At 50.6% G+C, this 27,500-nt stretch overlaps 1 long non-coding RNA gene across 1 annotated transcript in view; it reads right to left on the reverse strand.

Moving 5' to 3' along the window:
• Positions 1–27,500, reverse strand: part of LOC140472901 (uncharacterized) — a 34,751-nt gene that overhangs the window by 5,519 nt on the left and 1,732 nt on the right. The window contains exon 2 of the long non-coding RNA XR_011957936.1: positions 15,975–16,303. This is a non-coding gene — a long non-coding RNA (uncharacterized lncRNA). The remainder of the gene's footprint in view (positions 1–15,974; positions 16,304–27,500) is intronic.

The raw sequence follows: 27,500 nt of genomic DNA on the forward strand, positions 1-27,500 counted from the left end.
TGAGAGAGAGAGGGGGGGGACTGAGAGACACCAGTCAGTGTACAGATATATCCCTGAGAGAGAGAGAGGGGACTGAGAGACACCAGTCAGTGTACAGATATCTCCCTGAGAGAGAGAGGGGACTGAGAGACACCAGTCAGTGTACAAATATCTCCCTGAGAGAGAGAGAGGGGACTGAGAGACACCAGTCAGTGTACAGATATCTCCCTGAGAGAGAGGGGGACTGAGAGACACCAGTCAGTGCACAGATATCTCCCTGAGAGAGAGGGGGGACTGAGAGACACCAGTCAGTGTACAGATATCTCCCTGAGAGAGAGGGGACTGAGAGACACCAGTCAGTGTACAGATATCTCCCTGAGAGAGAGGGGACTGAGAGACACCAGTCAGTGTACAGATATCTCCCTGAGAGACAGGGGGAATGAGAGACACCAGTCAGTGTACAGATATCTCCCTGAGAGAGACAGAGGGGACTGAGAGACACCAGTCAGTGTACAGATATCTCCCTGAGAGAGAGGGGACTGAGAGACACCAGTCAGTGTACAGATATCTCCCTGAGAGAGAGAGGGGACTGAGAGACACCAGTCAGTGTACAGATATCTCCCTGAGAGAGAGAGAGAGGGGGGACTGAGAGACACCAGTCAGTGTACAGATATCTCCCTAGAGAGAGAGGGGGGACTGAGAGACACCAGTCAGTGTACAGATATCTCCCTGAGAGAGAGAGGGGACTGAGAGACACCAGTCAGTGTACAGATATCTCCCTGTGAGAGAGAGAGGGGGGACTAAGAGACACCAGTCAGTGTACAGATATCTCCCTGAGAGAGAGAGAGGGGGGACTGAGAGACACCAGTCAGTGTACAGATATCTCCCTGAGAGAGACAGAGAGGGGGGACTGAGAGACACCAGTCAGTGTACAGATATCTCCCTGAGAGAGAGAGAGAGAGGGGACTGAGAGACACCAGTCAGTGTACAGATATCTCCCTGAGAGAGAGAGAGGGGGGACTGAGAGACACCAGTCAGTGTACAGATATCTCCCTGAGAGAGAGAGAGAGGGGACTGAGAGACACCAGTCAGTGTACAAATATCTCCCAGAGAGAGAGAGGGAGGACTGAGAGACACCAGTCAGTGTACAGATATCTCACTGAGAGAGAGAGAGAGGACTGAGAGACACCAGTCAGTGTACAGATATCTCCCTGAGAGAGAGAGGGGGGACTGAGAGACACCAGTCAGTGTACAGATATCTCCCTGGGAGAGAGAGAGGGGACTGAGAGACACGAGTGAGTGTACAGATATCTCCCTGAGAGAGGGAGGGGACTGAGAGACACCAGTCAGTGTACAGATATCTCCCTGAGAGAGAGAGAGAGGGGACTGAGAGACACCAGTCAGTGTACAGATATCTCCCTGAGAGAGAGAGGACTGAGAGACACCAGTCAGTGTACAGATATCTCCCTGAGAGAGAGGGGACTGAGAGACACCAGTCAGTGTACAGATATCTCCCTGAGAGAGAGAGAGAGAGGGGGGACTGAGAGACACCAGTCAGTGTACAGATATCTCCCTGAGAGAGAGAGGGGGAACTGAGAGACACCAGTCAGTGTACAGATATCTCCCTGAGAGAGAGGGGGGACTGAGAGACACCAGTCAGTGTACAGATATCTCCCTGAGAGAGACGGGGGACTGAGAGACACCAGTCAGTGTACAGATATCTCCCTGAGAGAGAGAGAGGGGGGACTGAGAGACACCAGTCAGTGTACAGATATCTCCCTGAGAGAGAGAGGAGACTGAGAGACACCAGTCAGTGTACAGATATCTCCCTGAGAGAGAGAGGGGACTGAGAGACACCAGTCAGTGTACAGATATCTCCCTGAGAGAGAGAGAGGGGGGACTGAGAGACACCAGTCAGTGTACAGATATCTCCCTGAGAGAGAGGGGACTGAGAGACACCAGTCAGTGTACAGATATCTCCCTGAGAGAGAGAGGGGGGATTGAGAGACACCAGTCAGTGTACAAATATCTCCCTGGGAGAGAGAGGGGACTGAGAGACACCAGTCAGTGTACAGATATCTCCCTGAGAGAGAGAGGGGGGACTGAGAGACACCAGTCAGTGTACAGATATCTCCCTGAGAGAGAGAGAGGGGGGACTGAGAGACACCAGTCAGTGTACAGATATCTCCCTGAGAGAGAGAGGGGACTGAGAGACACCAGTCAGTGTACAGATATCTCCCTGAGAGAGAGAGGGGACTGAGAGACACCAGTCAGTGCACAGATATCTCCCTGAGAGAGAGAGGGGACTTAGAGACACCAGTCAGTGTACAGATATCTCCCTGAGAGAGAGAGGGGACTGAGAGACACCAGTCAGTGCACAGATATCTCCCTGAGAGAGAGAGAGAGGGGGGACTGAGAGACACCAGTCAGTGTGCAGATATCTCTCTGAGAGAGAGAGGGGGGACTGAGAGACACCAGTCAGTGTACAGATATCACCCTGAGAGAGAGAGAGGACTGAGAGACACCAGTCAGTGTACAGATATCTCCCTGAGAGAGAGAGAGGGGACTGAGAGACACCAGTCAGTGTACAGATATCTCCCTGAGAGAGAGAGAGGGGACTGAGAGACACCAGTCAGTGTACAGATATCTCCCTGAGAGAGAGAGAGGGGACTGAGAGACACCAGTCAGTGTACAGATATCTCCCTGAGAGAGAGGGGACTGAGAGACACCAGTCAGTGTACAGATATCTCCCTGTGAGAGAGAGAGGGGGAACTAAGAGACACCAGTCAGTGTACAGATATCACCCTGAGAGAGAGGGGGGACTGAGAGACACCAGTCAGTGTATGGATATCTCCCTGAGAGAGAGAGAGGGGGGACTGAGAGACACCAGTCAGTGTACAGATATCTCCCTGAGAGAGACAGAGAGGGGGGACTGAGAGACACCAGTCAGTGTACAGATATCTCCCTGAGAGAGAGAGGGGGGACTGAGAGACACCAGTCAGTGTACAGATATCTCCCTGGGAGAGAGAGAGGGGACTGAGAGACACCAGTCAGTGTACAGATATCTCCCTGAGAGAGAGGGGGGACTGAGAGACACCAGTCAGTGTACAGATATCTCCCTGAGAGAGAGAGAGGGGACTGAGAGACACCAGTCAGTGTACAGATATCTCCCTGAGAGAGAGAGGGGACTGAGAGACACCAGTCAGTGTACAGATATCTCCCTGAGAGAGAGAGAGGGGACTGAGAGACACCAGTGTGCAGATATCTCCCTGGGAGAGAGAGAGGGGACTGAGAGACACCAGTCAGTGTACAGATATCTCCCTGAGAGAGAGGGGGGACTGAGAGACACCAGTCAGTGTACAGATATCTCCCTGAGAGAGAGGGGACTGAGAGACACCAGTCAGTGTACAGATATCTCCCTGACAGAGAGGGGACTGAGAGACACCAGTCAGTGTACAGATATCTCCCTGAGAGAGAGAGGGGACTGAGAGACACAAGTCAGTGTACAGATATCTCCCTGAGAGAGAGAGGGGACTGAGAGACACCAGTCAGTGTACAGATATCTCCCTGAGAGAGAGAGGGGACTGAGGAACACCAGTCAGTGTACAGATATCTCCCTGAGAGAGAGGGGGGACTGAGAGACACCAGTCAGTGTACAGATATCTCCCTGAGAGAGAGAGAGGGGGGACTGAGAGACACCAGTCAGTGTACAGATATCTCCCAGAGAGAGAGAGAGGGGGGACTGAGAGACACCAGTCAGTGTACAGATGTCTCCCTGAGAGAGAGGGGACTGCGAGACACCAGTCAGTGCACAGATATCTCCCTGAGAGAGAGAGGGGGGACTGAGAGACACCAGTCAGTGTAAAGATATCTCCTTGAGAGAGAGAGGGGACTGAGAGACACCAGTCAAGTGTACAGATATCTCCTTGGTGCTGGGAGAGATGTACCAGGATGTTACCCTTTGGGGCTGGGAGAGATTTACCAGGATGTTACCCTGGGACTGGGAGAGATTTACCAGGATGTTACCCTGGGGCTGGGAGAGATTTACCAGGATGTTTCTCTTTGGGGACTGGGAGAGATTTACCAGGATGTTACTCAGGGGCTGGGAGAGATTTACCAGGATGATACCCTTTGGGGACTGGGAGAGATTTATCAGGATGTTACCCTTTGGGACTGGGAGAGATTTACCAGGATGTTACCCTGGGGACTGGGAGAGATTTACCAGGATATTACCCTTTCGGACTGGGAGAGATTTACCAGGATGTTACCCTTTGGGACTGGGAGAGATTTACCAGGATGTTACCCTTTGGGACTGGGAGAGATTTACCAGGATGTTACCCTGGGGACTGGGAGAGATTTACCAGGATGTTACCCTGGGGCTGGGAGAGATTTACCAGGATGTTACCCTTTGGGGAATTGGAGAGATTTACCAGGATGTTACCCTGGGGCTGGGAGAGATTTACCAGGATGTTACCCTTTGGGGACTGGGAGAGATTTACCAGGATGTTACCCTTTGGGGCTGGGAGAGATTTACCAGGATGTTACCCTTTGGGACTGGGAGAGATTTACCAGGATGTTACCCTGGGGCTGGTAGAGATTTACCAGGATGTCACCCTGGGATTGAGAGAGATTTACCAGGATGGTACCCTTTGGGACTGGGAGAGATTTACCAGGATGTTACCCTGGGACTGGGAGGGATTTACCAGGATGTTACCCTTTGGGACTGGGAGAGATTTAGCAGGATGTTACCCTGGTGACTGGGAGAGATTTACCAGGATGTTACCCTTTGGGGACTGGGAGAGATTTACCAGGATGTTACCCTTTGGGGCTGGGAGAGATTTACCAGGATGTTACCCTTTGGAACTGGGAGAGATTTACCAGGATGTTACCCTGGGGCTGGGTGAGATTTACCAGGATGTTACCCTTTGCGACTGGGAGAGATTTACCAGGATGTTAACCTGGGGCTGGGAGAGATTTACCAGGATGTTACCCTTTGGGGTTGGGAGAGATTTACCAGGATGTTACCCTTTGGGACTGGGAGAGATTTACCAGGATGTTACCCTTTGGGGACTGGTAGAGATTTACCAGGATGTTACCCTTTGGGGACTGGGAGAGATTTACCAGGATGTTACCCTGGGGCTGGGAGAGATTTACCAGGATGTTACCCTGGGACTGGGAGAGATTTACCAGGATGTTACCCTTTGGGACTGGGAGAGATTTACCAGGATGTTACCCTTTGGGGACTGGGAGAGATTTACCAGGATGTTGCCCTTTGGGGCTGGGAGAGATTTACCAGGATGTTACCCTGGGACTGGGAGAGATTTACCAGGATGTTACCCTTTGGGACTGGGAGAGATTTACCAGGATGTTACCCTGGGGCTGGGAGAGATTTACCAGGATGTTACCCTTTGGGACTGGGAGAGATTTACCAGGATGTTAACCTGGGGCTGGGAGAGATTTACCAGGATGGTACCCTTTGGGGACTGGGAGAGATTTACCAGGATGTTACCCTTTGGGGACTGGGAGAGATTTACCAGGATGTTACCCTGGCGCTGGGAGAGATTTACCAGGATGGTACCCTGGGACTGGGAGAGATTTACCAGGATGTTACCCTATGGGACTGGGAGAGATTTACCAGGATGATACCCTTTGGGGACTGGGAGAGATTTACCAGGATGTTACCCTGGGACTGGGAGAGATTTACCAGGATGTTACCCTGGGGCTGGGAGAGATTTACCAGGATGTTACCCTTTGGGACTGGGAGAGATTTACCAGGATGTTACCCTGGGGCTGGGAGAGAATTACCAGGATGTTACCCTGGGACTGGGAGAGATTTACCAGGATGTTCCCCTTTGGGGTTGGGCGTGATTTACCAGGATGTTACCCTTTGGGGCTGGGAGAGATTTACCAGGATGTTACCCTTTGGGGACTGGGAGAGATTTACCAGGATGTTACCCTGGGGCTGGGAGAGATTTACCAGGATGTTACCCTTTGGGGTTGGGCGAGATTTACCAGGATGTTACCCTTTGGGGTTGGGAGAGATTTACCAGGATGTTACCCTTTGGGGCTGGGAGAGATTTACCAGGATGTTACCCTGGGACTTGGAGAGATTTACCAGGATGTTACCCTTTGGGGTTGGGAGAGATTTACCAGGATGTTACCCTTTGGGACTGGGAGAGATTTACCAGGATGTTACCCTTTGGGACTGGGAGAGATTTACCAGGATGTTACCCTTTGGGACTGGGAGAGATTTACCAGGATGTTACCCTTTGGGACTGGGAGAGATCTACCAGGATGTTACCCTTTGGGTCTTGGAGAGATTTACCAGGATGTTACCCTTTGGGACTGGGAGAGATCTACCAGGATGTTACCCTTTGGGGCTGGGAGAGATTTACCAGGATGTTACCCTTTGGGACTGGGAGAGATTTACCAGGATGTTACCCTTTGGGACTGGGAGAGATTTACCAGGATGTTACCCTTTGGGTCTTGGAGAGATTTACCAGGATGTTACCCTTTGGGACTGGGAGAGATCTACCAGGATGTTACCCTTTGGGGCTGGGAGAGATTTACCAAGATGTTACCCTTTGGGGACTGGGAGAGATTTACCAGGATGTTACCCTTTGGGTCTGGGAGAGATTTACCAGGATGTTACCCTATGGGACAGGGAGAGATTTACCAGGATGTTACCCTTTGGGTCTGGGAGAGATTTACCAGGATGTTACCCTATGGGACAGGGAGAGATTTACCAGGATGTTCCCCTTTGGGACTGGGAGAGATTTACCAGGATGTTACCCTTTGGGGCTGGGAGAGATTTACCAGGATGTTACCCGTTGGGTCTGGGAGAGATTTACCAGGATGTTACCCTGGGGCTGGGAGAGATTCACCAGGATGTTACCTTTTGGGACTGGGAGAGATTTACCAGGATGTTACCCTTTGGGACTGGGAGAGATTTACCAGGATGTTACCCTGGGACTGGGAGAGATTTACCAGGATGTTACCCTGGGACTGGGAGAGATTTACCAGGATGTTACCCTGGGACTGGGAGAGATTTACCTGGATGTTACCCTTTGGGACTGGGAGAGATTTACCAGGATGTTACCCTTTGGGGCTGGGAGAGATTTACCAGGATGTTACCCTTTGGGGACTGGGAGAGATTTACCAGGATGTTACCCTTTGGGACTGGGAGAGATTTACCAGGATGTTACCCTGGGGCTGGGAGAGATTTACCAGGATGTTACCCTTTGGGGACTGGGAGAGATTTACCAGGATGTTACCCTTTGGGGACTGGGAGAGATTTACCAGGATGTTACCCTTTGGGACTGGGAGAGATTTACCAGGATGTTACCCTGGGGCTGGGAGAGATTTACCAGGATGTTACCCTGGGACTGGGAGAGATTTACCAGGATGTTACCCTGTGGGACTGGGAGAGATTTACCAGGATGTTACCCTGGGACTGGGAGAGATTTACCAGGACGTTACGCTGGGACTGGGAGAGATTTACCTGGATGTTACCCTGGGACTGGGAGACATTTACCAGGATGTTACCCTGAGACTGGGAGAGATTTACCAGGATGTTACCCTGGGACTGGGAGAGATTTACCTGGATGTTACCCTGGGACTGGGAGAGATTTACCAGGATGTTACCCTGGGGCTGGAAGAGATTTACCAGGATGTTACCCTTTGGGGCTGGGAGAGATTTACCAGGATGTTACCCTTTGGGGCTGGGAGAGATTTACCAGGATGTTACTCTGGGGCTGGGAGAGATTTACCAGGATGTTACCCTTTGGGGCTGGGAGAGATTTACCAGGATGTTACCCTTTGGGGCTGGGAGAGATTTACCAGGATGTTACCCTTTGGAACTGGGAGAGATTTACCAGGATGTTACCCTGGGGCTGGGAGAGATTTACCAGGATGTTACCCTTTGCGACTGGGAGAGATTTACCAGGATGTTAACCTGGGGCTGGGAGAGATTTACCAGGATGTTACCCTTTGGGGTTGGGAGAGATTTACCAGGATGTTACCCTTTGGGACTGGGAGAGATTTACCAGGATGTTACCCTTTGGGGACTGGTAGAGATTTACCAGGATGTTACCCTTTGGGGACTGGGAGAGATTTACCAGGATGTTACCCTGGGGCTGGGAGAGATTTACCAGGATGTTACCCTGGGACTGGGAGAGATTTACCAGGATGTTACCCTTTGGGACTGGGAGAGATTTACCAGGATGTTACCCTTTGGGGACTGGGTGAGATTTACCAGGATGTTGCCCTTTGGGGCTGGGAGAGATTTACCAGGATGTTACCCTGGGACTGGGAGAGATTTACCAGGATGTTACCCTTTGGGACTGGGAGAGATTTACCAGGATGTTACCCTGGGGCTGGGAGAGATTTACCAGGATGTTACCCTTTGGGACTGGGAGAGATTTACCAGGATGTTAACCTGGGGCTGGGAGAGATTTACCAGGATGGTACCCTTTGGGGACTGGGAGAGATTTACCAGGATGGTACCCTTTGGGGACTGGGAGAGATTTACCAGGATGTTACCCTTTGGGGACTGGGAGAGATTTACCAGGATGTTACCCTGGGGCTGGGAGAGATTTACCAGGATGGTACCCTGGGACTGGGAGAGATTTACCAGGATGTTACCCTATGGGACTGGGAGAGATTTACCAGGATGATACCCTTTGGGGACTGGGAGAGATTTACCAGGATGTTACCCTGGGACTGGGAGAGATTTACCAGGATGTTACCCTGGGGCTGGGAGAGATTTACCAGGATGTTACCCTTTGGGACTGGGAGAGATTTACCAGGATGTTACCCTGGGGCTGGGAGAGAATTACCAGGATGTTACCCTGGGACTGGGAGAGATTTACCAGGATGTTCCCCTTTGGGGTTGGGCGTGATTTACCAGGATGTTACCCTTTGGGGCTGGGAGAGATTTACCAGGATGTTACCCTTTGGGGACTGGGAGAGATTTACCAGGATGTTACCCTGGGGCTGGGAGAGATTTACCAGGATGTTACCCTTTGGGGTTGGGCGAGATTTACCAGGATGTTACCCTTTGGGGTTGGGAGAGATTTACCAGGATGTTACCCTTTGGGGCTGGGAGAGATTTACCAGGATGTTACCCTGGGACTTGGAGAGATTTACCAGGATGTTACCCTTTGGGGTTGGGAGAGATTTACCAGGATGTTACCCTTTGGGACTGGGAGAGATTTACCAGGATGTTACCCTTTGGGACTGGGAGAGATTTACCAGGATGTTACCCTTTGGGACTGGGAGAGATTTACCAGGATGTTACCCTTTGGGACTGGGAGAGATCTACCAGGATGTTACCCTTTGGGTCTTGGAGAGATTTACCAGGATGTTACCCTTTGGGACTGGGAGAGATCTACCAGGATGTTACCCTTTGGGGCTGGGAGAGATTTACCAGGATGTTACCCTTTGGGACTGGGAGAGATTTACCAGGATGTTACCCTTTGGGACTGGGAGAGATTTACCAGGATGTTACCCTTTGGGTCTTGGAGAGATTTACCAGGATGTTACCCTTTGGGACTGGGAGAGATCTACCAGGATGTTACCCTTTGGGGCTGGGAGAGATTTACCAAGATGTTACCCTTTGGGGACTGGGAGAGATTTACCAGGATGTTACCCTTTGGGTCTGGGAGAGATTTACCAGGATGTTACCCTATGGGACAGGGAGAGATTTACCAGGATGTTACCCTTTGGGTCTGGGAGAGATTTACCAGGATGTTACCCTATGGGACAGGGAGAGATTTACCAGGATGTTCCCCTTTGGGACTGGGAGAGATTTACCAGGATGTTACCCTTTGGGGCTGGGAGAGATTTACCAGGATGTTACCCGTTGGGTCTGGGAGAGATTTACCAGGATGTTACCCTGGGGCTGGGAGAGATTCACCAGGATGTTACCTTTTGGGACTGGGAGAGATTTACCAGGATGTTACCCTTTGGGACTGGGAGAGATTTACCAGGATGTTACCCTGGGACTGGGAGAGATTTACCAGGATGTTACCCTGGGACTGGGAGAGATTTACCAGGATGTTACCCTGGGACTGGGAGAGATTTACCTGGATGTTACCCTTTGGGACTGGGAGAGATTTACCAGGATGTTACCCTTTGGGGCTGGGAGAGATTTACCAGGATGTTACCCTTTGGGGACTGGGAGAGATTTACCAGGATGTTACCCTTTGGGACTGGGAGAGATTTACCAGGATGTTACCCTGGGGCTGGGAGAGATTTACCAGGATGTTACCCTTTGGGGACTGGGAGAGATTTACCAGGATGTTACCCTTTGGGGACTGGGAGAGATTTACCAGGATGTTACCCTTTGGGACTGGGAGAGATTTACCAGGATGTTACCCTGGGGCTGGGAGAGATTTACCAGGATGTTACCCTGGGACTGGGAGAGATTTACCAGGATGTTACCCTGTGGGACTGGGAGAGATTTACCAGGATGTTACCCTGGGACTGGGAGAGATTTACCAGGACGTTACGCTGGGACTGGGAGAGATTTACCTGGATGTTACCCTGGGACTGGGAGACATTTACCAGGATGTTACCCTGAGACTGGGAGAGATTTACCAGGATGTTACCCTGGGACTGGGAGAGATTTACCTGGATGTTACCCTGGGACTGGGAGAGATTTACCAGGATGTTACCCTGGGGCTGGAAGAGATTTACCAGGATGTTACCCTTTGGGGCTGGGAGAGATTTACCAGGATGTTACCCTTTGGGGCTGGGAGAGATTTACCAGGATGTTACTCTGGGGCTGGGAGAGATTTACCAGGATGTTACCCTTTGGGGCTGGGAGAGATTTACCAGGATGTTACCCTTTGGGACTGGGAGAGATTTACCAGGATGTTACCCTTTGGGGACTGGGAGAGATTTACCAGGATGTTACCCTGGGACTGGGAGAGATTTACCAGGAGGTTACCCTTTTGGGACTGGGAGAGATTTACCAGGATGTTACCCTGGGGCTGGGAGAGATTTACCAGGATGTTACCCTGGGGCTGGGAGAGATTTACCAGGATGTTACCCTTTGGGGACTGGGAGAGATTTACCAGGATGTTACCCTGGGGCTGGGAGAGTTTTACCAGGATGTTACCCTGGGACTGGGAGAGATTTACCAGGATGTTACCCTGGGGACTGGGAGAGATTAACCAGGATGTTACCCTTTGGGGACTGGGAGAGATTTACCAGGATGTTACCCTGGGGCTGGGAGAGATTTACCAGGATATTACCCTTTGGGACTGGGAGAGATTTACCAGGATGTTACCCTTTGGGACTGGGAGAGATTTACCAGGATGTTACCCTTTGGGACTGGGAGAGATTTACCAGGATGTTACCCTTTGGGGACTGGGAGAGATTTACCAGGATGTTACCATTTGGGACTGGGAGAGATTTACCAGGATGTTACCCTTTGGGGACTGGGAGAGATTTACCAGGATGTTACCCTTTGGGGACTGGGAGAGATTTACCAGGATGTTATCCTGGGACTGGGAGAGATTTACCAGGATGTTACCCTTTGGGGTCTGGGAGAGATTTACCAGGATGTTACCATTTGGGACTGGGAGAGATTTACCAGGACGTTACCCTTTGGGACTGGGAGAGATTTACCAGGATGTTACCCTGGGACTGGGAGAGATTTACCAGGATGTTACCCTGGGACTGGGAGAGATTTACCAGGATGTTACCTTTTGGGGACTGGGAGAGATTTACCAGGATGTTACCCTGGGGCTGGGAGAGATTTACCAGGATGTTACCCTTTGGGACTGGGAGAGATTTATCAGGATGTTACCCTTTGGGGTCTGGGAGAGATTTACCAGTATGTTACCCTGGGACTGGGAGAGATTTACCAGGATGTTACCCTTTGGGACTGGGAGAGATTTACCAGGATGTTACCCTTTGGGGACTGGGAGAGATTTACCAGGATGTTACCCTGGGACTGGGAGAGATTTACCAGGATGTTACCCTTTGGGGACTGGGAGAGATTTACCAGGATGTTACCCTTTGGGGTTGGGAGAGATTTACCAGGATGTTACCCTTTGGGACAGGGAGAGATTTACCAGGATGTTGCCCTTTGGGGACTGGGAGAGATTTACCAGGATGTTACCCTTTGGGGTTGGGAGAGATTTACCAGGATGTTACCCTTTGGGGCTATGAGAGATTTACCAGGATGTTACCCTGGGTCTGGGAGAGATTTACCAGGATGTTACCCTTTGGGGCTCGGAGAGATTTACCAGGATGTTACCCTGGGGCTGGGAGAGATTTACCAGGATGTTACCCTGGGGCTGGGAGAGATTTACCAGGATGTTACCCTGGGGCTGGGAGAGATTTACCAGGATGTTACCCTTTTGGGACTGGGAGAGATTTACCAGGATGTTACCCTGGGACTGGGAGAGATTTACCAGGATGTTACCCTGGGACTGGGAGAGATTTACCAGGATGTTACCCTTTGGGGTCTGGGAGAGATTTACCAGGATGTTACATTTTGGGACTGGGAGAGATTTATCAGGACGTTACCCTTTGGGACTGGGAGAGATTTACCAGGATGTTACCCTGGGACTGGGAGAGATTTACCAGGATGTTACCCTGGGACTGGGAGAGATTTACCAGGATGTTACCTTTTGGCGACTGGGAGAGATTTACCAGGATGTTACCCTGGGGCTGGGAGAGATTTACCAGGATGTTACCCTTTGGGACTGGGAGAGATTTACCAGGATGTTACCCTGGGGCTGGGAGAGATTTACCAGGATGTTACCCTTTGGGGACTGGGAGAGATTTACCAGGATGTTACCCTGGGACTGGGAGAGATTTACCAGGATGTTGCCCTTTGGGACTGGGAGAGATTTACCAGGATGTTACCCTTTGGGGACTGGGAGAGTTTTACCAGGATGTTACCCTGGGACTGGGAGAGATTTACCAGGATGTTACCCTTTGGGGACTGGGAGAGCTTTACCAGGATGTTACCCTTTGGGGTTGGGAGAGATTTACCAGGATGTTACCCTTTGGGACAGGGAGAGATTTACCAGGATGTTGCCCTTTGGGGACTGGGAGAGATTTACCAGGATGTTACCCTTTGGGGTTGGGAGAGATTTACCAGGATGTTACCCTGGGACTGGGAGAGATTTACCAGGATGTTACCCTTTGGGGACTGGGAGAGATTTACCAGGATGTTACCCTGGGACTGGGAGAGATTTACCAGGATGTTACCCTTTGGGGCTCGGAGAGATTTACCAGGATGTTACCCTTTGGGGCTCGGAGAGATTTACCAGGATGTTACCCTGGGGCTGGGAGAGATTTACCAGGATGTTACCCTGGGGCTGGGAGAGATTTACCAGGATGTTACCCTTTTGGGACTGGGAGAGATTTACCAGGATGTTACCCTGGGACTGGGAGAGATTTACCAAGATGTTACCCTGGGGCTGGGAGAGATTTACCAGGATGTTACCCTGGGACTGGGAGAGATTTACCAGGATGTTACCCTTTGGGGACTGGGAGAGATTTACCAGGATGTTACCCTTTGGGGACTGGGAGAGATTTACCAGGATGTTACCCTTTGGGACTGTGAGAGATTTACCAGGATGTTACCCTGGGGCTGGGAGAGATTTACCAGGATGTTACCCTGGGACTGGGAGAGATTTACCAGGATGTTACCCTTTGGGGACTGGGAGAGATTTACCAGGATGTTACCCTTTGGGGACTGGGAGAGATTTACCAGGATGTTACCCTTTGGGACTGGGAGAGATTTACCAGGATGTTACCCTTTGGGACTGGGAGAGATTTACCAGGATGTTACCCGTTGGGACTGGGAGAGATTTACCAGGATGTTACCCTTTGGGGACTGGAAGAGATTTACCAGGATGTTACCCTGGGGCTGGGAGAGATTTACCAGGATGTTACCCTTGGGCTGGGAGAGATTTACCAGGATGTTACCCTTTGGGACTGGGAGAGATTTACCAGGATGTTACCCTTTGGGGACTGGGAGAGATTTACCAGGATGTTACCCTTTGGGACTGGGAGAGATTTACCAGGATGTTACCCTGGGGCTGGGAGAGATTTACCAGGATGTTACCCTTTGGGACAGGGAGAGATTTACCAGGATGTTACCCTTTGGGGACTGGGAGAGATTTACCAGGATGTTACCCTTTGGGGACTGGGAGAGATTTACCAGGATGTTACCCTGGGGCTGGGAGAGATTTACCAGGGTGTTACCCTGGGGCTGGGAGAGATTTACCAGGATGTTACCCTTTTGGGACTGGGAGAGATTTACCAGGATGTTACCCTTTTGGGACTGGGAGAGATTTACCAGGATGTTACCCTTTGGGACTGGGAGAGATTTACCAGGATGTTACCCTTTGGGACTGGGAGAGATTTACCAGGATGTTACCCGTTGGGACTGGGAGAGATTTACCAGGATGTTACCCTTTGGGGACTGGAAGAGATTTACCAGGATGTTACCCTGGGGCTGGGAGAGATTTACCAGGATGTTACCCTTGGGCTGGGAGAGATTTACCAGGATGTTACCCTTTGGGACTGGGAGAGATTTACCAGGATGTTACCCTTTGGGGACTGGGAGAGATTTACCAGGATGTTACCCTTTGGGACTGGGAGAGATTTACCAGGATGTTACCCTGGGGCTGGGAGAGATTTACCAGGATGTTACCCTTTGGGACAGGGAGAGATTTACCAGGATGTTACCCTTTGGGGACTGGGAGAGATTTACCAGGATGTTACCCTTTGGGGACTGGGAGAGATTTACCAGGATGTTACCCTGGGGCTGGGAGAGATTTACCAGGGTGTTACCCTGGGGCTGGGAGAGATTTACCAGGATGTTACCCTTTTGGGACTGGGAGAGATTTACCAGGATGTTACCCTTTGGGGACTGGGAGAGATTTACCAGGATGTCACCCTGGGACTGGGAGAGATTTTCCGTTAACCATCCATAGCAGTGTGAACAGGAAACACAAAGGCCCCACGTCTGTCTCTGAACTCTCTGGGAACCAGAGACAAATCCACTGCCCCCCGGAAGACATTTCGGAAATCACACACACCAGGATATACCCATGACTGGACTGTAATGTTAACAGGGGTTTAGAAACAGAGTAAAGCTCCCTCTACACTGTCCCCACCCCCCCACTCCCAGGTACAGGGGGTTAGATACAGAGTAAAGCTCGCTCTACACCGTCCCCCCACTCCCAGGGACAGGGGGTTAGATACAGAGTATAGCTCCCTCTACACCGTCCACCCACTCCCAGGGACAGGGGGTTAGATACAGCGTAAAGCTCTCTCTACACCATCCCCCACTCCCAGGGACAGGGGGTTAGATACAGAGTAAAGCTCCCTCTACAGCGTCCCCCCACTCCCAGGGACAGGGGGGTTAGATACAGAGTAAAGCTCGCTCTACACCGTCCCCCCCACTCCCAGGGACAGGGGGTTAGATACAGAGTAAAGGTCCCTCTACACTGTCCCCCCCACTCCCAGGGACAGAGGGTTAGATACAGAGTAAAGCTCTTTCTACACTGTCCCCCCACTCCCAGGGACAGGGGGGGGTTAGATACAGAGTAAAGCTCCCTCTACACCATCCCCCACTCCCAGGGACAGAGAGTGAGATACAGAGTAAAGCTCTTTCTACACTGTACCCCAATCTCAAGGGATTAGATCCAGAGTAAAGCTTCCTCTACCCCTTCCCCCCCCCCCCACCACGAGATAGAGAGCGAAGCTTCCTCTACCCCAGTTCCCAGGGCCCACCCCCTCCCCCACGACCTCGATGCGATCGCGCTCGTTCGGAGGGGAGGGAGAGTTTACGTGGGACACCCGCCACCCCCCCACTTCCCCCCCCAACCCCCGCCAACCCCGCGCCCAAAAGAAAAAAACACCCCGCAGGAACAGGAACAACGCGGGTCGGGGATCCACCCCAGGACGGTTGGAGATTTGAGGGGAGCCCGTTCCGAAATTCGGCAACAGGAGAACCTTACCTCACCATCGTTTTGGGGAGCCAAGAGCGAGCGTTCGTTCGGCGAAAACTAAGTCGGGGATTCCTCAGAATGAGGCAGCTCGACGCTACTCTCCCTCTCTCTCTCTCTCTCTCCCTCTCTCTCTCTCGTTCTGTCTCTGTCTCTCTCCCTCTGTCTCTCTCTCTCTCTCTCTCTCTCTCTCTCTGTCCCTCTCTCTCTCTCTCTCTCTTCCTCTCTGTCTCTCTCCCTCTCTCTCTTCCTCTCTGTCTCTCTCTCTCTCTCTCTCTCTGCCCCTCCAAGAGATCAAGCGAACAGGGGAGAGTATGCGACAACTGCTGTGCAAGAGGGAACTGGTCAGGGAGGACGGGGGGGGGGGCGGGGGGGGGAGTGGAGTGGTGGGGGGGGGTGGTGGAAGGAAGGGGAAAATGAGATGTGCAAAAAACGCTGAACGAACGCGCAATGAGGAAGTTTCAGCTGACAAACATGCGAGGCAAGAACTTTCCAAACGATACCGAGAAAGAGAGAGAGAGAGAGACAGAGAGAGAGAGGAAACAGCGGTTAAAATACAGAATAACACATACCCCGGGGAGGGAGTTACAGACTGGAATCTAATCGAGGGGTTCGGGGTGGGGTTTATATACAGAATAACAGATACCCCGGGGAGGGAGTTACAGACTGGAATCTAATCGAGGGGTTCAGGGTGGGGTTTATATACAGAATAACAGATACCCCGGGGAGGGAGTTACAGACTGGAATCTAATCGAGGGGTTCGGGCTGGGGTTTATATACAGAATAACAGATACCCCGGGGAGGGAGTTACAGACTGGAATCTAATCGAGGGGTTCGGGGTGGGGTTTATATACAGAATAACAGATACCCCGGGAGGGAGTTACAGACTGGAATCTAATCGAGGGGTTCGGGGTGGTTTATATACAGAATAACAGATACCCCGGGGAGGGAGTTACAGACTGGAATCTAATCGAGGGGTTCGGGGTGGTTTATATACAGAATAACAGATACCCCGGGGAGGGAGTTCCAGACTGGAATCTAATCGAGGGGTTCGGGGTGGTTTATATACAGGATAACAGATACCCCGGGAGGGAGTTACAGACTGGAATCTAATCGAGGGGTTCGGGGTGGGGTTTATATACAGAATAACAGATACCCCGGGGAGGGAGTTACAGACAGGAATCTAATCGAGGGGTTCGGGGTGGTTTATATACAGAATAACAGATACCCCGGGGAGGGAGTTACAGACTGGAATCTAATCGAGGGGTTCGGGGTGGTTTATATACAGAATAACAGATACCCCGGGAGGGAGTTACAGACTGGAATCTAATCGAGGGGTTCGGGGTGGGGTTTATATACAGAATAACAGATACCCCGGGGAGGGAGTTACAGACTGGAATCTAATCGAGGGGTTCGGGGTGGTTTATATACAGAATAACAGATACCCCGGGAGGGAGTTACAGACTGGAATCTAATCGAGGGGTTCGGGGTGGGGTTTATATACAGAATAACAGATACCCTGGGGAGGGAGTTACAGACTGGAATCTAATCGAGGGGTTCGGGGTGGGGTTTATATACAGAATAACAGATACCACGGGGAGGGAGTTAAAGACTGGAATCTAATCGAGGGGTTCGGGGTGGGGTTTATATACAGAATAACAGATACCCCGGGGAGGGAGTTACAGACTGGAATCTAATCGAGGGGTTCGGGGAGGGGTTTATATACAGAATAACAGATACCCCGGGGAGGGAGTTACAGACTGGAATCTAATCGAGGGGTTCGGGGTGGGGTTTATATACAGAATAACAGATACCCCGGGGAGGGAGTTACAGACTGGAATCTAATCGAGGGGTTCGGGGTGGGGTTTATATACAGAATAACAGATACCCCGGGAGTGAGTTACAGACTGGAATCGAATCGAGGGGTTCGGGGTGGTTTATATACAGAATAACAGATACCCCGGGGAGGGAGTTACAGACTGGAATCTAATCGAGGGGTTCGGGGTGGGGTTTATATACAGAATAACAGATAGCCCGGGAGGGAGTTACAGACTGGATCCTAATCGAGGGGTTCGGGGTGGTTTATATACAGGATAACAGATACCCCGGGAGGGAGTTACAGACTGGAATCTAATCGAGGGGTTCGGGGTGGGGTTTATATACAGAATAACAGATACCCCGGGGAGGGAGTTACAGACTGGAATCTAATCGAGGGGTTCGGGGTGGTTTATACACAGAATAACGGATACCCCGGGGAGGAAGTTACAGACTGGAATCTAATCGAGGGGTTCGGGGTGGTTTATATACAGAATAACAGATACCCCGGGAGGGAGTAACAGACTGGAATCTAATCGAGGGGTTCGGGGTGGTTTATATACAGAATAACAGATACCCCGGGAAGGGAGTAACAGACTGGAATCTAATCGAGGGGTTCGGGGTGGGGTTTATATACAGAATAACAGATACCTGGGAGGGAGTTCCAGACTGGAATCTAATCGAGGGTTCGGGGTGGGGTTTATATACAGAATAACAGATACCCCGGGGAGGGAGTAACAGACTGGAATCTAATCGAGGGGTTCGGGGTGGTTTATACACAGAATAACGGATACCCCGGGGAGGAAGTTACACACTGGAATCTAATCGAGGGGTTCGGGGTGGTTTATATACAGAATAACAGATACCCCGGGGAGGGAGTTACTGACTGGAATCTTATCGAGGGGTTCGGGGTGGGGTTTATATACAGAATAACAGATACCCCGGGGAGGGAGTTACAGACTGGAATCTAATCGAGGGGTTCGGGGTGGGGATTATATACAGAATAACAGATACCCCGGGTAGGGAGATACAGTCTGGAATCTAATCGAGGGGTTCGGGGTGGTTTATATACAGAATAACAGATACCCCGGGAGGGAGTTACAGACTGGAATCTAATCGAGGGGTTCGGGGTGGTTTATATACAGAATAACAGATACCCCGGGGAGGGAGTTACAGAATGGAATCTAATCGAGGGTTTCGGGGGAAGGGGTTTATATACAGAATAACAGATACACCGGGAGGGAGTTACAGACTGGAATCTAATCGAGGGGTTCGGGGTGGTTTATACACAGAATAAAAGATACCCCGGGGAGGAAGTTACAGACTGGAATCTAATCGAGGGGTTCGGGGTGGTTTATATACAGAATAACAGATACCCCGGGGAGGGAGTTACAGATTGGAATCTAATCGAGGGGTTCGGGGTGGGGTTTATACAGAATAACAGATACGCCGGGGAGAGAGTTACAGACTGGAATCTAATCGAGGGGTTCGGAGTGGTTTATATACAGAATAACAGATACACCGGGAGGGAGTTACAGACTGGAATCTAATCGAGGGGTTCGGGGTGGTTTATATACAGAATAACAGATACCCCGGGGAGGGAGTTACAGACTGGAATCTAATCGAGGGGTTCGGGGTGGGGTTTATATACAGAATAACAGATACCCCGGGGAGGGAGTTACAGACTGGAATCAAATCGAGGGGTTCGGGGTGGGGTTTATATACAGAATAAGAGATACCCCGGGGAGGGAGTTACAGAATGGAATCGAATCGAGGGGTTCGGGGTGGGGTTTATATACAGAATAACAGATACCCCGGGAGGCAGTTACAGACTGGAATCTAATCGAGGGGTTCGGGGTGGGGTTTATATACAGAATAACAGATACCCCGGGGAGGGAGTTACAGACTGGAATCTAATCGAGGGGTTCGGGGTGGGGTTTATATACAGAATAACAGATAACCCGGGGCGGGAGTTACAGACTGGAATCTAATCGAGGGGTTCGGGGTGGGGTTTATATACAGAATAACAGACACCCGGGAAGGATTTACAGACTGGAAACTAATCGAGGGGTTCGGGGTGGGGTTTATACACAGAATAACAGATACCCCGGGGAGGGAGTTACAGACTGGAATCTAATCGAGGGGTTCGGGGTGGGGTTTATATACAGAATAACAGATACCCCGGGAGGGAGTTACAGACTGGAATCTAATCGAGGGGTTCGGGGTGGGGTTTATATACAGAATAACCGATACCCCGGGGAGGGAGTTACAGACTGGAATCTAATCGAGGGGTTCGGGTTGGGGTTTATATACAGAATAACAGATACCCCGGGGAGGGAGTTACAGACTGAAATCTAATCGAGGGGTTCGGAGTGGGGTTTATATACAGAATAACAGATACCCCGGGGAGGGAGTTACAGACTGGAATCTAATCGAGGGGTTCGGGGTGGGGTTTATATGCAGAATAACATATACCCCGGGGAGGGAGTTACAGACTGGAATCTAATCGAGGGGTTCAGGGTGGGGTTTATATACAGAATAACAGATACCCCGGGGAGGGAGTTACAGACTGGAATCTAATCGAGGGGTTCGGGGTGGGGTTTATATACAGAATAACAGATACCCCGGGGATGGAGTTACAGACTAGAATCTAATCGAGGGGTTCGGGGTGGGGTTTATATACAGAATAACAGATACCCCGGGGAGGGAGTTACAGACTGGAATCTAATCGAGGGGTTCGGGGTGGGGTTTATATACAGAATATCAGATACCCCGGGGAGGGAGTTACAGACTGGAATCTAATCGAGGGGTTTGGGGTGGGGTTTGTATACAGACTTACAGATACCCCGGGGAGGGAGTTACAGACTGGAATCTAATCGAGGGGTTCGGGGGGGTTTATATACAGAATAACAGATACCCCGGGGAGGGAGTTACAGACTGGAATCTAATCGAGGGGTTTGGGGTGGGGTTTATATGCAGAATAACCGATACCCCGGGGAGGGAGTTACAGACTGGAATCTAATCGAGGGGTTCGGGGTGGGGTTTATATACAGAATAACAGATACCCCGGGGAGGGAGTTACAGACTGGAATCTAATCGAGGGGTTCGGGGTGGGGTTTATATACAAAATAACAGATACCCCGGGGAGGGAGTTACAGACTGGAATCTAATCGAGGGGTTCGGGGTGGTTTATATGCAGAATAACAGATACCCCAGGGAGGGAGTTACAGACTGGAATCTAATCGAGGGGTTCGGGGTGGGGTTTATATACAGAATAACAGATACCCCAGGAGGGAGTTACAGACTGGAATCTAATCGAGGGGTTCGGGATGGTTTATATACAGGATAACAGATACCCCGGGGAGGGAGTTACAGACTGGAATCTAATCGAGGGGTTTGGGGGTTGGGTTTATATACAGAATAACAGATACCCCGGGGAGGGGCTTACAGACTGGAATCTAATCGAGGTGTTCAGGGTGGGGTTTATATACAGAATAACATACCCCGGGGCGGGAGTTACAGACTGGCATCTAATCGAGGGGTTTGGGGTGGTTTATATACAGAATAACAGATACCCCGGGGAGGGAGTTACAGACTGGAATCTAATCGAGGGGTTCGGGGTGGGGTTTATATACAGAATAACAGATACCCCGGGAGGGAGTTACAGACTGGAATCTAATCGAGGGGTTCGGGATGGTTTATATACAGAATAACAGATACCCCCGGGAGGGACTTACAGACTGGAATCTAATCGAGGGGTTCGGGGTGGGGTTTATATACAGAATAACATACCCCGGGGCGGGAGTTACAGACTGGAATCTGATCGAGGGGTTCGGGGTGGGGTTTATATACAGAATAACAGACACCCCGGGGAGGAAGTTACAGACTGGAATCTAATTGAGGGGTTCGGGGTGGGGATTATATACAGAATAACAGATACCCCGGGAGGGAGTTACAGACTGGAATCTAATCGAGGGGTTCGGGGTGGGGTTTATATACAGAATAACAGATACCCCGGGGAGGGAGTTACAGACTGGAATCTAATCGAGGGGTTCGGGGTGGTTTATATACAGAATAACAGATACCCCGGGAGGGAGTTACAGACTGGAATCTAATCGAGGGGTTCGGGGTGGGGTTTATATACAGAATGACACATACCCCGGCAGGGAGTTACAGACTGGAATCTAATCGAGGTGTTCGGGGTGGGGTTTATATACAGAATAACAGATACCCCGGGGAGGGAGTTACAGACTGGAATCTAATCGAGGGGTTCGGGGTGGGGTTTATATACAGAATAACAGATACCCCGAGAGGGAGTTACAGACTGGAATCTAATCGAGGGGTTCGGGGTGGGGTTTATGTACAGAATATCAGATACCCCGGGGAGGGAGTTACAGACTGGAATCTAATCGAGGGGTTCGGGGTGGGGTTTATATACAGAATAACAGATACCCCGGGGAGGGAATTACAGACTGGAATCTAATCGAGGGGTTCGGGGTGGGGTTTATATACAGAATAACAGATACCCCGGGGAGGGAGTTACAGACTGGAATCTAATCGAGGGGTTCGGGGTGGGGGTTATATACAGAATAACAGATACCCCGGGGAGGGAATTACAGACTGGAATCTAATCGAGGGGTTCGGGGTGGGGTTTATATACAGAATAACAGATACCCCGGGAGGGAGTTACAGACTGGAATCTAATCGAGGGGTTCGGGGTGGTTTATATACAGAATAACAGATACCCCGGGGAGGGAGTTACAGACTGGAATCTAATCGAGGGGTTCGGGGTGGGGTTTATATACAGAATAACAGATACCCCGGGATGGAGTTACAGACTGGAATCTAATCGAGGGGTTCGTGGTGGGGTTTATATACAGAATAACAGATACCCGGGAGGGAGTTACAGACTGGAATCTAATCGAGGGGTTCGTGGTGGGGTTTATATACAGAATAACAGATACCCCGGAGGGAGTTACAGACTGGAATCTAATCGAGGGGTTCGGGGTGGTTTATATACAGAATAACAGATACCCCGGGGAGGGAGTTACAGACTGGAATCTAATCGAGGGGTTCAGGGTGGGGTTTATATACAGAATAACAGATACCCCGGGAGGGAGTTACAGACTGGAATCTAATCGAGGGGTTCGGGGTGGGGTTTATATACAGAATAACAGATACCCCGGGGAGGGAGTTACAGACTGGAATCTAATCGAGGGGTTCGGGGTGGGGTTTATATACAGAATAACATATACCCCGGGGAGGGAATTACAGTCTGGTATCTAATCGAGGGGTTCAGGGTGGTTTATATACAGAATGACAGATACCCCAGGGAGGGAGTTACAGACTGGAATCTAATCGAGGGGTTCGGGGTGGGGTTTATATACAGAATAACAGATACACCGGGGAGGGAGTTACAGACTGGAATCTAATCGAGGGGTTCGGGGTGGGGTTTATATACAGAATAACAGATACCCCGGGGAGGGAGTTACAGACTGGAATCTAATCGACGGGTTCGGGTGGGCTTTATATACAGAATAACAGATACCCCGGGGGGGGGAGTTACAGACTGGAATCTAATCGAGGGGTTCGGGGTGGGGTTTATATACAGAATAACAGATACCCCGGGGGGGGGAGTTACAGACTGGAATCTAATCGAGGGGTTCAGGGTGGGGTTTATATACAGAATAACAGATACCCCGGGAGGGAGTTACAGACTGGAATCTAATCGAGGGGTTCGGGGTGGGGTTTATATACAGAATAACAGATACCCCGGGGAGGGAGTTACAGACTGGAATCTAATCGAGGGGTTCGGGGTGGGGTTTATATACAGAATAACATATACCCCGGGGAGGGAATTACAGTCTGGTATCTAATCGAGGGGTTCAGGGTGGTTTATATACAGAATGACAGATACCCCAGGGAGGGAGTTACAGACTGGAATCTAATCGAGGGGTTCGGGGTGGGGTTTATATACAGAATAACAGATACACCGGGGAGGGAGTTACAGACTGGAATCTAATCGAGGGGTTCGGGGTGGGGTTTATATACAGAATAACAGATACCCTGGGAAGGGAGTTACAGACTGGAATCTAATCGAGGGGTTCGGGTGGGCTTTATATACAGAATAACAGATACCCCAGGGAGGGAGTTACAGACTGGAATCTAATCGAGGGGTTCGGGGTGGTTTATATACAGAATAACAGATACCCCGGGGAGGGAGTTACAGACTGGAATCTAATCGATGGGTTCGGGGTGGTTTATATGCAGAATAACAGATACCCCAGGGAGGGAGTTACAGACTGGAATCTAATCGATGGGTTCGGGGTGGTTTATATGCAGAATAACAGATACCCCAGGGAGGGAGTTACAGACTGGAATCTAATCGAGGGGTTCGGGGTGGGGTTTATATACAGAATAACAGATACCCCGTGAGGGAGTTACAGACTGGAATCTAATCGAGGGGTTCGGTTGTGGTTTATATACAGAATAACAGATACCCCGGGGAGGGAGTTACAGACTGGAATCTAATCGAGGGGTTCGGGGTGGGGTTTATATACAGAATAACAGATACCCCGGGGAGGGAGTTACAGACTGGAATCTAATCGAGGGGTTCGGGGTGGTTTATATACAGAATAACAGATACCCCGGGGAGGGAGTTACAGACTGGAATCTAATCGAGGGGTTCGGGGTGGGGTTTATATACAGAATAACAGATACCCCGGGGAGGGAGTTACAGACTGGAACCTAATCGAGGGGTTCGAGGTGGGGTTTATATACAGAATAACAGATACCCCGGGGAGGGAGTTACAGACTGGAATCTAATCGAGGGGTTCGGGGTAGGGTTTATATACAGAATAACAGATACCCCGGGGAGGGAGTTACAGACTGGAATCTAATCGAGGGGTTTAGGGTGGGGTTTATATACAGAATAACAGATACCCTGGGGAGGGAGTTACAGACTGGAATCTAATCGAGGGGTTCGGGGTGGGGTTTATATACAGAATAACAGATACCCCGGGGAGGGAGTTACAGACTGGAATCTAATTGAGGGGTTCGGGGTGGGGTTTATATACAGAATAACAGATACCCCGGGGAGGGAGTTACAGACTGGAATCTAATCGAGGGGTTTAGGGTGGGGTTTATATACAGAATAACAGATACCCCGGGGAGGGAGTCACAGACTGGAATCTAATCGAGGGGTTCGGGGTGGGGTTTATATACAGAATAACAGATACCCCGGGGAGGGAGTTACAGACTGGAATCGAATCGAGGGGTTCGGGTTGGGGTTTATATACAGAATAACAGATACCCCGGGGAGGGAGTTACAGACTGGAATCTAATCGAGGGCTTCGGGGGGGGTTTATATACAGAATAACAGATACCCCGGGGAGGGAGTTACAGACTGGAATCTAATCGAGGGGTTCGGGGTGGGGTTTATATACAGAATAACAGATACCCCGGGGAGGGAGTTACAGACTGGAATCTAATCGATGAGTTCGGGATGGGGTTTATATACAGAATAACAGATACCCCGGGGAGGGAGTTACAGACTGGAATCTAATCGAGGGGTTCGGGGTGGGGTTTATATACAGAATAACAGATACCCCGTGGAGTGAGTTACAGACTGGAATCTAATCGAGGGGTTCGGGGTGGTTTATATACAGAATAACAGATACCCCGTGGAGTGAGTTACAGACTGGAATCTAATCGAGGGGTTCGGGGTGGTTTATATACAGAATAACAGATACCCCGGGGAGGGAGTTACAGACTGGAATCTAATCGAGGGGTTCGGGGTGGTTTATATACAGAATAACAGATACCCTGGGAGGAAGTTACAGACTGGCATCTAATCGAGGGGTTCGGGGTGAGGTTTATATACAGAATAACAGATACCCCGGGGAGGGAGTTACAGACTGGAATCTAATCGAGGGGTTTGGGGTGGGGTTTATATACAGAATAACAGATACCCCGGGGAGGGAGTTACAGACTGGAATCGAATCGAGGGGTTCAGGGGTGGGGTTTATATACAGAATAACAGATACCCCGGGGAGGGAGTTACAGACTGGAATCTAATCGAGGGGTTCGGGGGGGTTTATATACAGAATAACAGATACCCCGGGGAGGGAGTTACAGACTGGAATCTAATCAAGGGGTTCGGGGTGGGGTTTATATACAGAATAACAGATACCCCGGGGAGGGAGTTACAGACTGGAATCTAATCGAGGGTTCGGGGTGGGGTTTATATACAGAATAACAGATACCCCTGGGAGGGAGTTACAGCCTGGAATCTAATCGAGGGGTTCGGGGTGGGGTTTATATACAGAATAACAGATACCCCGGGGAGGGAGTTACAGACTGGAATCTAATCGATGGGTTCGGGGTGGGGTTTATATACAGAATGACAGATACCTCGGGGAGGGAGTTACAGACTGGAATCTAATCGAGGGGTTCGGGGTGGGGTTTATATACAGAATAACAGATACCCCGGGGAGGGAGTTACAGACTGGAATCTAATCGAGGTGTTCGGGGTGGTTTATATACAGAATAACAGATACCCCGGGGAGGGGAGTTACAGACTGGAATTTAATCAAGGGGTTCGGTGAGGGGTTTATATACAGAATAACAGATACCCCGGGGAGGGAGTTACAGACTGGAATCTAATCGAGGTGTTCGGGGTGGTTTATATACAGAATAACAGATACCCCGGGGAGGGGGTTACAGACTGGAATCTAATCGAGAGGTTCGGGGTGGGGTTTATATCCAGAATAACAGATACCCCGGGGAGGGAGTGACAGACTGGAATCTAATCGAGGGGTTCGGGGTGGGGTTTATATACAGAATAACAGATACCCCGTGGAGGGAGTTACAGACTGGAATCTAATCAAGGGGTTCGGGGTGGGGTTTATATACAGAATAACAGATACCCCGGGAGGGAGTTACAGACTGGAATCTAATCGATGGGTTCGGGGGGGGTTTATATACAGAATAACAGATACCCCAGGAGGGAGTTACAGACTGGAGTCTAATCGAGGGGTTCGGGGTGAGGTTTATACACAGAACGACAGATCCCCCGGGGGGGGGAGTTACAGACTGGAATCTAATCGAGGGGTTCGGGGTGGGGTTTATATACAGAATAACAGATACCCCGGGGAGGGGGTTACAGACTGGAATCTAATCGAGGGGTTCGGGGTGGGGTTTATATACAGAATAACAGATACCCCGGGGAGGGAGTTACAGACTGGAATCTAATCGAGGGGTTCGGGGTGGGGTGTATATACAGAATAACAGATACCCCGGGGAGGGAGTTACAGACTGGAATCTAATCGAGGGGTTCGGGGTGGGGTTTATATACAGAATAACAGATACCCCGGGGAGGGAGTTACAGACTGGAATCTAATCGAGGGGTTCGGGGTGAGGTTTATATACAGAATAACAGATACCCCGGGGAGGGAGTTACAGACTGGAATCTAATCGAGGGATTTGGGGTGGGGTTTATATACAGAATAACAGATACCCCGGGAGGGAGTTACAGACTGGAATCTAATCGATGGGTTCGGGGGGGGTTTATATACAGAATAACAGATACCCCGGGAGGGAGTTACAGACTGGAATCTAATCGAGGGGTTCGGGGTGGGGTTTATATACAGAATAACAGATACCCCGGGGAGGGAGTTACAGACTGGAATCTAATCGAGGGGTTCGGGGTGGGGTTTATATACA

The sequence above is a fragment of the Chiloscyllium punctatum genome, unplaced genomic scaffold, assembly GCF_047496795.1.
Source record: "Chiloscyllium punctatum isolate Juve2018m unplaced genomic scaffold, sChiPun1.3 scaffold_467, whole genome shotgun sequence".
Classification (NCBI taxonomy): Eukaryota; Metazoa; Chordata; class Chondrichthyes; order Orectolobiformes; family Hemiscylliidae; genus Chiloscyllium; species Chiloscyllium punctatum.